Raw genomic sequence first — 12,304 nt, forward strand, 5'->3', positions numbered from 1 at the left:
TAATTGTGTGGATACCACCTTTTCTAGTATCTTGGACAGAAAAGGGAGATTCGAGATTGGTCTATAATTAACTAGATCTTTGGGGTCAAGTTGTGGTTTTTTGATGAGAGGCTTAATAACAGCCAGTTTGAAGGTTTTGGGGACATATCCTAATGACAATGAGGAATTAATAATAGTCAGAAGAGGATCTATGACTTCTGGAAGCACCTCTTTTAGGAGCTTAGATGGTATAGGGTCTAACATACATGTTGTTGGTTTAGATGATTTAACAAGTTTATACAATTCATCCTCTCCTATGGTAGAGAATGAGTGGAACTGTTCCTCAGGGGGTCTATAGTGCACTGTCTGATGTGATACTGTAGCTGACGGCTGAATGGTTGCAATTTTATCTCTAATAGTATCGATTTTAGAAGTAAAGTAGTTCATAAAGTCATTACTGCTGTGGTGTTGGGAAATGTCAACACTTGTTAAAGGCTTTATATTTCGTTAATTTAGCCACTGTATTGAATAAATACCTGGGGTTATGTTTGTTTTCTTCTAAAAGAGAAGAAAAGTAATCGTATCTAGCAGTTTTTAATGCTTTTCTGTAGGATATGTTACTTTCCCGCCAAGCAATACGAAATACCTCTAGTTTTGTTTACCTCCAGCTGCGCTCCATTTTTCGGGCTGCTCTCTTTAGGGTGCGAGTATGCTCATTATACCATGGTGTCAAACTGTTTTCCTTAACCTTCCTTAAGCGTAAAGGAGCAACTTTATTTAAAGTGCTAGAAAAGAAATAGCTCAGTTTGGCTGGACGGCCAGCTCTAGGAAGGGTTCTGGTTGTCCCAAACATCTTCCATTTAAGGATTATGGAGGCCACTGTGCTCTTAGGAACCTTAAGTGCAGCAGACATTTTTTTGTAACCTTGGCCAGATCTGTGCCTTGCCCCAATTCTTGCTGCATTTCCACCGAAATTACCCGGAACATTTGTACCAGGAACTTTTTTTCCCAGGAACTTTTTTCCCCCCAGACCTGTTGCTTCCCGCTTTTCCACCGCGGTGTAAAGTACCGGGAAGATTAGGCAAATAGACTGGTGACATAGGTCTGCGCGCGTTTCTCAATACAAAGTACGCTGATTTTGGATGTGCATCCTCGGTAGATCAGACTTTGCGCATTCGACTAGGGAGTGTGATGTCCGCGACGACGTGAATCCGGTAATTCTGCAAACAGCAGCGTACTTGATAACTTCAGTCAGCTGACCATGGCTACTGCAATTTTCCTCTCTGTATATTTACAATAAAACAAAATAGGATATCAAATACAATCCGTGTATCATTCGTTCTTTTGTTTTTCTAATTGAAACCAAAAATGGAAAAATAAAAAAACGACTTTTTTTTTTTTAAATCTGTTTCCAAAACCAAAATGAAAAAACGGATAAAGCTTCATTTTCCGATTTTCAAATTTGTGCTAATATCAAGAATTAAAAAAACGGATATCAAACGTGTGTGTTTCACATTGGTGTTTTTGCCTGATGCCAGTTAGAGCGGTCGTTCTTGAACGATTTGGTAATTTTAAACGAATCTTTAATGTGACTCGGGAAGAACGAGTCGTCTCTGGGAGTGATTTGTTCAGTCGCGCATGCGCAAAATTCTATATTTTCTGTAGAGCAATTAGTCTAGTTCACCTGTTTCTGTCAATGCAGTGGGAGCCGGTGTTGTGCCCAATTTCGACCCCCTGCCGAATTATTACCCCCCTAGTATTGGTAGGTTTAGGAGTAGGTGTGGGGGAGGGGTTAGGATTGGGGTGGGGTTAGGATTAGGCAATCAGGTAGCGACTTGAAACGCCCTTTTCAACTCTTCTGTATTCTGCGAGCTCAGTTCATCTTCAACAGCAGAGAAGCGGCAGACAGCAGAGCTTATTAATCCTGCCGATTCTTTGCTAGTGGTGCGTGCAAGATAAAATAATAATAATAATAATAATAAAAATATTATGTTTTCAGGCTGCTGCATGTTATTGACAAAGCAGACTTGACAACTTTATTCATAAAACGCCATTTGAATTTTACTTTAGCCTGTGATCTACAACGACATGCAATAAAATATACTACACATTTTTTGCCTACTTAATTTATTCTAGGCCATTCAGAAAAAAAAAATAATAATGTGAAAAATCCAACCCACATTTATAATACAATTTATAATAAAATAAGTTAAGTTTTCCCCATAATTAGTCTGCTTTAAATAGGCTATAGCCTACTTAGAATTATGAACTGAATTCACGAATTCCGTAGATGAAAGTATGAATATAGTGATGGTGTGACATCATTACAGATAATGAGTTCAGACGGGAAACACTGCACCTCTCTTGGTTTCATATGAATTACATAGGCCTAAACATAAAATTATTATTATTACTTTTCTATTTAAATGGCTTATTTAGTAGACATGTCCAGCTAGACATGGTTCGTCTGATGCATAAACATGGTTAATTTCTGACGTTTCAGAAAGAAGTTCATGTAGACTGAGATGGCAGAAAGCACATCGTGATGAGTTTTGTAAGGTTTTCATGTTATTTAGGGTGTCTTATGAACAAAACTAACGGAGCTGAAGCTCTTTCCTCTGTTATCGGGATGGAGAGTGTGGAGAAGTGCAGCAGACTACACTCTACAAGATAAAGCTTCAGTTGCTGTATGTAATAGTGAATGAAAACATGTTAGGCTACCTGTGAGGTTTTTCTTAAATAGGCATAGAATAAAATTAGTAGGCTAAAAATCGTCATATTTCATGTAGTTGTAGATCATATAGGCCTACAGTAAAATTCAAATGTCATAGAATAAAGTAATTTCTGTTTTGTCAATAAAAAAAAAATGTATATATATATATATATATATATATATATATATATATATATATATATATATATATATCTTGCAAGCACCACTAGCAAAGAATCAGCAGGATTAATAAGCTCTGCTGTCTGCCGCTTCTCTCCTGTTGAAGATGAACTGAGCTCTCGTTGCTGCTTGTCGGTGCAGAACAGAAGGATGAAAGGGGCGTTTCAGCGCCGCCCACACATTCAAACAAATATTAAAGCATAATCTCATTTTTGACCATAAACAAAAATACGAAAAATCCAGCAAAATTTTCGTTTTCCGTTTCTTAAACAAAACGAAAAAACGAAAATCAAACTGTTCCTCTTTATTTCTTATAAAATGGAAAATCAAATGACCAAAAGATACACGGACCATTAAATACCACTGCCTCCTTTCGTTTTCATTTAAACATAATAACAGCTATACAGCCATTACAATGAAATGAAATATTATATAAATTTGCCTTTTTTATTTTCATTTTAACATATAGATAAATTGAATACAGACCAAAGATAACCTGTTAGATTTACCCAAAACGAATTATATCTTATGTTTAAACACTAAAGAGACATCAAAGCCAGAGGCACATATCAGAAGGTCTAGCCGAGTTGAGAGTGCTCTCGGCGGATACATGAGGACTGAGCTCCCGCTGATCGCTGTTTTTTTTTTTTTTTTTGACCTATAGAGTTTTAGCCGGCAACGGCGAATGGCACGGTGGATTGTGTTCACTGACAATGTTTTCTGGAAGTATTCCTGAGCGCATGTTGTGATTTCCATTCCATTGCATTCCATTCCATTCAGAAACTCCTTTCTGATATTGCTCTACTTTTTTTCGCCGCAGCATTATTGGAATTGGTGATCCTCTGCCTATCTTGACTTCTGAGAGACACTGCCACTCTGAGAGGCTCTTTTTATACCCAATCATGTTGCTAATTGACCTAAGTTGCAAATTGGTCCTCCAGCTGTTCCTTATATATACTTTGACTTTTCCGGCCTCTTATTGCTACCTGTCCCAACTTTTTTGGAATGTGTAGCTCATGAAATCCAAAGTGAGACAATATTTGGCATGACATTTCAAAATGTCTCACTTTAAACATTTGATATGTTATCTATATTCTATTGTGAATAAAATATAAGTTTATATGGTTTGTAAATTATTCCATTCCTTTTTTACTCAAAATTTTGTACAGTGTCCCAACTTTTTTGGAATCTGGTTTGTATATATATATATATATATATATATATATATATATAGTATATAGTATATTATTTATATACTATATTTATATTTTATTTCATACTTTATTTCAATTAAGATTATTATTATTATTTTCTTTTTGTAGTTTTAGATTTTGCTCACGATACCAACTAAAAAGATGCTGTTTGTTATTCCAGTATATTTAGCATATGATTAAAATACCATCAACATGTCAGAACATGTCATTGAGTACCATTTACTACAAGAAATAGCCCAAGGCTACTTGGCTTATTCACCTGAAGTAAAGGCCAGTTTCCTTACAGCGCTCATCTAAACTGCCTCAACCGATGACCCAACAGAACTACATATTGGCTTTAATTTAGATCAAATTCCGAGTATACATTATGTATCATAAGTATTCAATCAGATGGAGGCCAGCAGACACACACAGGAGGCAAACAATCACCACCTACCCCCACATCCCCTAAAAAAAGATCTGACACACATTTGGTCCTGTATGTAAGAAAACAAACCCAGAGTGTAGTGTGCCTGACAAAGGGACTAAATGACACATTGGCAGCACTTCATAAGAAACCTCTGGGAGCTGCTAATGGGGCTTAATGGCCTTCCTCAAGTTTGAGGGCTTCACACCAGCCTGGACTCAGCCTTTGACATGGTCTGGCTAAAAGACGGGGTGGTCTTCAGCCCAAGAGGATTGCAGGACGACTTTAAGGAGCTGATGTCATCACTTCTCATAACTCCCTTTATGGAATAAAGGTCAAAAAGTGGAGGGATTTTATAGAAACAGCATGCATGTGTATACACAAAATCATCTACGAATGGGTAACTTGCAGTAATAAAATGTGTACATGATGAATAGCTTAGAATATCAACATCATGCAACATTTCGTAATGACTTGAAGTCGACACTAGCATTAGCTCAAAACTCTTGATTTTGATTTCATGATGTCTTTGTAATCTCAAAAAATAACCAAACAACAAAGATCGGGTAAAAATGTTGTAAGTGTATTTTTGGTTTTGTGATGCAGCAAGTCAGAAATATCAACCTTCTCAGAAAAAAAAAGCCTGAGGACAGCAATACCCCATAAACCTCCGTCCCTAGAGACCAGAGCATATATCCACTTACATTCATAACACCAGCAAAGAAACAGCATACAAAAGACAACAACAAACAAAATATTATTTTACAAAGAGGAAAAAATAGAAACATCTCTTTATCTGTTTACAGGTAGTTTGGTCACACATGCCTAGTGCATCGAAACATTTCATCCCTTCGAAGTCTTTTCTTCTTGTATTGAAAAATTCTGCACTCAAAAAAATACTGGTAGCTATTTATCTGTCTACAAGTAGAAAACGTTCTGTAAAAAAACATTCCTCCGTCTAAATTTTTTCGTAAAACAGAACTGGAAATGATCTGGTGGGGAAACACGACCAGCACCACCACGAGCGACGTCCACATACAGACACGTCACGACAAAATTATTCACTTGAAAAGAAAATCACCAATGTAATGCTCGAAGAGAAAGCAGTGCTCCTCCAAATTTAAACAAAATCCCACACGTCAAGAACATACCGTGGTTGGGCATTTCTCTTTGGTAAAAGGAAAAATTTACCCCAAAAGTAAGTTTCTGTCTTCATTTCCTTACTATCTTGTCAATATAAACTCTAAAAGGAGATGTTTGGCAGGATGTTCATGCTGCTCTTTTCCATAAAATAAAAGTGAATGGTGAACAAAGGCTCCAAAAAACAAACACTGCAGTTCATATGTATAATGTGCAATATTTCAAGACTTCAAAGGCATTTGATAGTCTTTATTGAAGAACAGTCCAAAATGTAATTCATTATTCACTGAAAATCAGTTTGATGTACCATACCGCAATATACACAAATGTCAATGAGATTTCAGAGCGGCAGCAGAGGAGATATTAAATTGCTTACATTTCAGTCTGTATCTCATGCAAAAGTATCAAATGCCTTGGAATATAATGCACAAGTTATATGCACAATTCTTTAGTGCTTTTAGTCATTTTTGGACCCTGACACCCTCTGGTCTCCATCCACTTTCATTGTATGGAAAAGAGCAGCGTGAACGTTCCATTAACTTTCTCCTTTTGTGTTCCACAGAAAAACAATACAAGTATAGTAAATGATAAACAAAATGCCATTTTTGAGTGAACTTCCCATTTAAAGATTATTTTAAAAAGCCAAAAATAAGGGATCAGCACCATTTCTAAACACTTATTTCTAAAATTTGTAATTTGGCATAATCTTGAAAAAAAAATGAAACATTAAGTAAATTCTTCTGTAGCTAGTTCGATCACATTCTTACTTCAATTGTGATATGAATAATAGTCACATCTTCTCAGTGCTGGTGATAAAACTGACATGCTTTACCCTTTCAGTTTATGATCCTCAATAGGAAATATAATAAAACTACAAATGAAAACATGAAATCAGGTAATAAAATGTGTGATAGAAACGGTAACACAACTCAAATGGAACTTTTGGTGGCTCAAATACTCCAATATATATATATATATATATATATATATATATATATATATATTTTTTTTTTTACAACCAATAGATCACCAACACAGTAATCAATCATTGAAATCTTGTGATGCTGTGAAGAATCTTTAAAAGCACGTAGCTAAAGCATGGAAAACCGATCAAAAGTGATGTTCCGTGCACGCTGTCTGAAGCACACGCGCAAACACAAAAGCAGGAAAACAGAGATACGTGTCCTGTACACACGGCTTTGCATGCTGATATCTCCACATTTGGTTACAATGCCATTGAAACTTGGTAGTGATATGAATCATGTTATTTGTACCAAACGTCAAGCACAGTTTACTTCCTCTAAAATCTGTAAACAACACTGTGATGGATTTAATGCCCAGGAAACTCTGAGGGAGTAAATTGCATTACACAAACTGTCAATATTACATAATCCATCCTTTAGGAAAGGATTTTGTACTGACATTTGTACATGATTCCACTGTGTGAGCGTCGTTTTGAGTACAAATAGCACTTTGCAGGATCGTGCACAACAACAAAAAACGTAGCAGCAGAGGAGCAAACCAACGGGTCACAAGTGCCAGGGTAGGAAAAAGCCCTTTCGATGAAAACGTGCATTCGGCGGAGAAAACACGCTAAAGAAAATCCGTCAACGATTAGCTACAGCTACACAATTAAATAAGGAGATTTCGCTTCAGGGCTCAGCTTGACCGTTCAAATGTCCATGTAGTCATCTTCCTCATCCGACTCGCTTTCCAGAGACGATTCCTGACTCGACGTCTCCTGCACCTCTAAAGCAGGCTGAGCGAGAGTGTCTTTCTTCACGTTAGCTGCCGACTGAGAGGACAGGATCACATTCTGATGGGAAAACCAGACAAAGAGAAGGAGCATCTGATGAAATACAGTGGCCCCAGAAATACTTTCAAATACCTCATTCCAGATATGTTGTGAGACACTGTGTCTGAGGACAGGGCTATTCTGCTTTACTGAAATAGGAATGAATATCAGCCACACAGGAACACCTACCTTGAGTTTTTGCTTGGTCTCCTCAGAGACGCTACCCTTCGGGGAGAGCAGGGTGGGCGTGGGGGGCGTTACTGTTATCTCTGGGGGAAATTTAGTGACTGTGGAGGGGATCACCAGTTTGGGCATGTTGGGAGGAATTCTGGACCGGATGCGACTCGCATCTGCCTGCTTTGACTCGTCACTTTCTGTAAAGAAATCATTGACAAAATAAAAGCATTTCTTTATTGTCATTGAAAAATGTGGGTAATTAAAGTAGAGATTATATATTTATAATAATATATTAGAGATAATATTTTTATAATAATATATTAATTATTATTACTAATTATTGTGGGGGAAGTCGTGGCCTACTGGTTAGAGAGTTTGACTCTTAATCCAAGGTTTTGGGTGTTCGAATCTCGGGCCAGCAATACCACGACTGAGGTGCCCTTGAGCAAGATATTTTTTCAGGACCCTTCAATGAACAAAGTTCACAAAGGCAGCATTTTGTAACACTATAAAAGTCTTTATAGCTGTCTTTTTTGAATGCGTCCTTGGAAGATAAAATATTAGCAGCTTAATTCGGAGAGAACCTCTTATTCGTGAGCAGACGTTACCTGTGCTGGTGTGTGTTGAGCAGGACGGGGGCTCGTGAGCGGCCCACTCCTGTGTGCTGGGAATCTGAGAGACGGTGGCCATCTTCATCTGCCGGCACAGATGGGACTCCTGCTGGCGGTACAGCAGACCCTCAGTAACCGGCTCCTCTCTGTCCTCTGCAGACACAAACACAGAGACACGCGCCATTAGTAAACAGATCATTTAGACCCAAACATTTTGTGGGTGCAATATCAACTGAATTCTGTATTATTGCATCAAATGCATATTAGTTTTTAAATACTATTACAGCATTTATTAGTATTTCGAATTAACACTTATTTTTTAATTTGCAATTAAATTTGATTACATTTGTTATTTTTTTATATTTCTATTCAGCTAAATATATCAGTTTTATTTATTTTAGTTTTTCGCTTACATTTCTTTCAGTCAGCTGCTAATTTAAATTTCTACCTTTTTTAATGTTAATCCATTTTCTAATGACTATATTTTGTTTATTAAGCTTTTTTTTTATTTTTTATGAAGGTTATTGACTTTAATGAATGCATTTATTTTTCAGTCTTCACTAAAGTGTTGGAATAAAATATGTCCACTGACTTTAAATAATAGTTCAGTGCCAGTGTCTGTGTGCATCTAAGTATGTTTAGGATGACTATGTCATCATGGTGCAAACTGCGACTGCATTTCATGTGTTTTTGTAGTAGTGCATGCACTTTCATGTGGCCTCAAGGACACACACAGAGCCTTTCTGCTGTATACATGCACACCTAACACAATCATGTACTTTGGTGCTTCATCCTTGTTTCCCTAGCAACGGAGTATGCAGCAAAGAACACATCTGTCTAAACGAGACACAGCGAACACAGTCTTTCTGCGTGTGTATCTTAGAGGAAGTAATCAGACAGACTCAACTTACTGTATTAGTAATGAGAGTTTTGCTGAAGTTATATGCTGCATGTTGATCCCTAGCATGCAGTGGTGGTTACATAAAGTATAAATCATAAACAGAGTGTTTAATTTCATGATCAAACACGCCCTCTGCTGGACACATGTGGAAACCGTCAAATGAGTGTCAAACCAAAGCAGCATCTACTAAAAACAGATGTGTTCGAATTCAAAATAATAAAATACCAGACTACTTTTATTTAGTATGCAGTGTACTGCACATAGCCTGCAACTTTCGGTATGCAAACTATACCTACATGAGCCTACTACACTTTGCCAAAATGTCTAGTATACAACAGAGCAAACTTCATGGAATAATGTATCCCACAATGCAATGCACTCAAATTGAACTTTCAAGTGTGATTAATTACTGTTTTTCCCTTTATTATTATTTGATATATGATATATTCATATTCTCTTTCTTTGATTACTCTACAAAATTGAAATAATAATGCATAATAACTATATCTACTAAAGGTTTGGGGTTGGTAGAATTACTGTTTTTGAAAAAAGTCCTCCAAGCTGCATTTATTTGATCAGAAATACAGTACAATCAGTAATAATGTGAAATATCATTGGAAAATTATTTTTTTTTTGTTATGATTTATTAATGATCTACTTTAAAATGCACATTTATTTCAGTGGTGTAAAGCTGTATTTTCAGCATCATTACTCCAGTCTTCAGTGTCACATGATCCTTCAGAAATCATTCTGAAATAGATCTGAAATAAAATTCTAAAAGCTCTCACTGATACTTTTGGTCAATTTAATGCACCCTCGTCGAATAAAATTATTTATTTCTTCCACTAAAATAATCTTACTGACCCCAAACCTTTGAATGGTAGTGCATGATAACTGGACAGCTGATAAGTGTACTAATTTAAACCTGCACACTCACTAAATCATACTGTACTAATAAGTATACAAATTATATTGCACAGTATGCAGTGAATAGTACGCTATTGTAGTATGCTAAGTTTTATACACAGTAGATTTATTTCAAAATAATATCTTTAATTCAAAAGCAAACAAGAAAGCCTATAGATGCCGTACCTGTGTGAGGCAAGAAGGCCATGCTTGCTATTGGCTGGCAAGGCGTCTTTCTCTGTTGTGATTGGTCGGGTTGGCTGGAGGGCGTGCAGTAGAGCTGTGCTGCAGTGCTGTGTGTCTGCGGCTGTATGAGGAGCGGTCGAGGGCTCTTGTTCAGGTCCTGCGCTGGTGCTGGATGCGTGTGAGTGTGGAGGCACGGCGTGGAGAACGATGCTGGGAAGAAGAGGTCTCGCTGGTCTTTACTAAGCTTGGGAGTGCTGGGTGCATCACTGGAGCTCTGAGAGACAGATGGGACAGAAAAACAGAGCCATGAGTTGACATCATCTCTTTCAAAACGGAAATGGAGCCAGAGAAAAAGTGACTCAAAGAAAGAAACAGTAAGAGAAACAAAGTTTGAAATAAGTAAATGACCTTCTTGCACAACTTATTATTAATAACCATTATGAATTAACATTTTTCTGTTTAAATGCATCTTAAAATGTAATTTATTTCTGTGGTGTAAAGCTGTTTTAAGCATCATTACTCCAGTCTTCAGTGTCACATGATCCTTCAGAAATCATTCTAATATGCTGATTTGCAGCTCAAGAAACATTTCTGATTATTATCAGTATTAAAAACATTTGTTGCGTCTTATTTTTATGGAAACAGTGATACAATTTTTCATGATTCTTGGGTTAATAAAAAACAAAAACAGCATCTTTTGAAACATTTCAAAAGTGTTTGGTGTCACCTTTAAAAGCATTAACTGTCACAGCTTAATGCATCCTTGCCGGATAAAAGAAAAAAAAAAAACGTAATGTCAAAACAATTCTGTACTGCCCCCCAAACTTTTAAACTACTGTATTTCTGAGATGATAACTCACTAAATTATAAACTTTTAATGTGGTCATGCCGTTGCATACTACAGTTTTAAAATAAACTATTACAAACCAAATAATATTCAACAAGCGGCATTTTAGCTCTTAGAATTAGTACAACAGCAATACAGCCACTAAAACAACCAATCAATGAGCAGGAAACACACTTGTCAAGCAAATATCCAATCAAAAGCTCATGATACACTTTTAAACATCCAATCAGCTGCATCCGTGAAGCCTACCTGTGAACTAGGTTTTGCCCTGCCGAGGTCCTGGACGATTCAGTAGACGCTCACCAGAACAAGCAAGCGAACGGGCAAACCAACTAAACAGCTCTGGGTCCTGTGTGTGTGTGTGTGTGTGTGTCTAGAGAGAAGCACTCAGGGACACACTCACAGCTCCACAAACAAACTACACCACAACAGAACCAGCTGTCGCTATAGCAACAAAGCCAAACCGCAGCCAATAGCTGATCAAACGACCACGCACCGTCTCTTTCTGCAGAGCCTCGCTCCGTCTCTCTCTCAGAAGTGTTGGGCCAGTGCAGAGCACATCTTGGTTTGGAACCAATGTTCAGTAAAACTTCTAGTAGGAAGGATGGAAGCTTACGAAGATGCAGCATATGATATAAGAAAGAACTAAGCTTTTCTTCATGAGAGTATATGAGTTGTACTGTGTGAAACTAGAACAAAAAAAGGATGCTAAGGTGATCTGGGTGGTTGCTAAGGTGTTGTAAGATGGTTATACTGGCAATACTTGCTGGCAAACATTTTGATGACGTCACTGTTTACACTACAACACCGGAGCACATGCCACTGAGCGGAGGGGAGTGATGTTTCTGGCTGAGTTACAACAACTTCCTTTTCCATGGTGAAACATGGAACTTTGTCAGGCCGCAAAGAACGAAAACTCAAGATTTTTGCAATTTAATATGGCAAAGGCCTTTAGAGTAGACTGACCAAATATACCAAAGAACGTAAAACATGCTACTTACTGCTGCCAGCAGGTGGTGCTATGACTATAACTGAATATGGGCATGGGCATGTGTTCAGGACAAGACTCTTATAAAACGTGAAGTTTGAGGCAGATCTTAAATTGTATGCTTGAGTTATACAACATCCTATTTCAAGGCAAAACAGCAAAGTTTGTCAGGCCACCACGGGCACGCCCTTCAGTGAAAACTCTAGATCTTCGCATTTTAACGTCATGAAGGCATTTAGATTACACTGACCAAATTTGGTG

At 37.3% G+C, this 12,304-nt stretch overlaps 1 pseudogene; it reads right to left on the minus strand.

Annotated features, from left to right (window-relative positions):
* Positions 1-6,896: 6,896 nt before the first annotated feature.
* LOC132098247 (calcineurin-binding protein cabin-1-like) overlaps positions 6,897-12,304 on the minus strand; it is a 112,068-nt pseudogene continuing 106,660 nt past the window's right edge.

This window comes from Carassius carassius, chromosome 21 (genome assembly GCF_963082965.1).
Source record: "Carassius carassius chromosome 21, fCarCar2.1, whole genome shotgun sequence".
In the NCBI taxonomy this organism is placed as follows: Eukaryota; Metazoa; Chordata; class Actinopteri; order Cypriniformes; family Cyprinidae; genus Carassius; species Carassius carassius.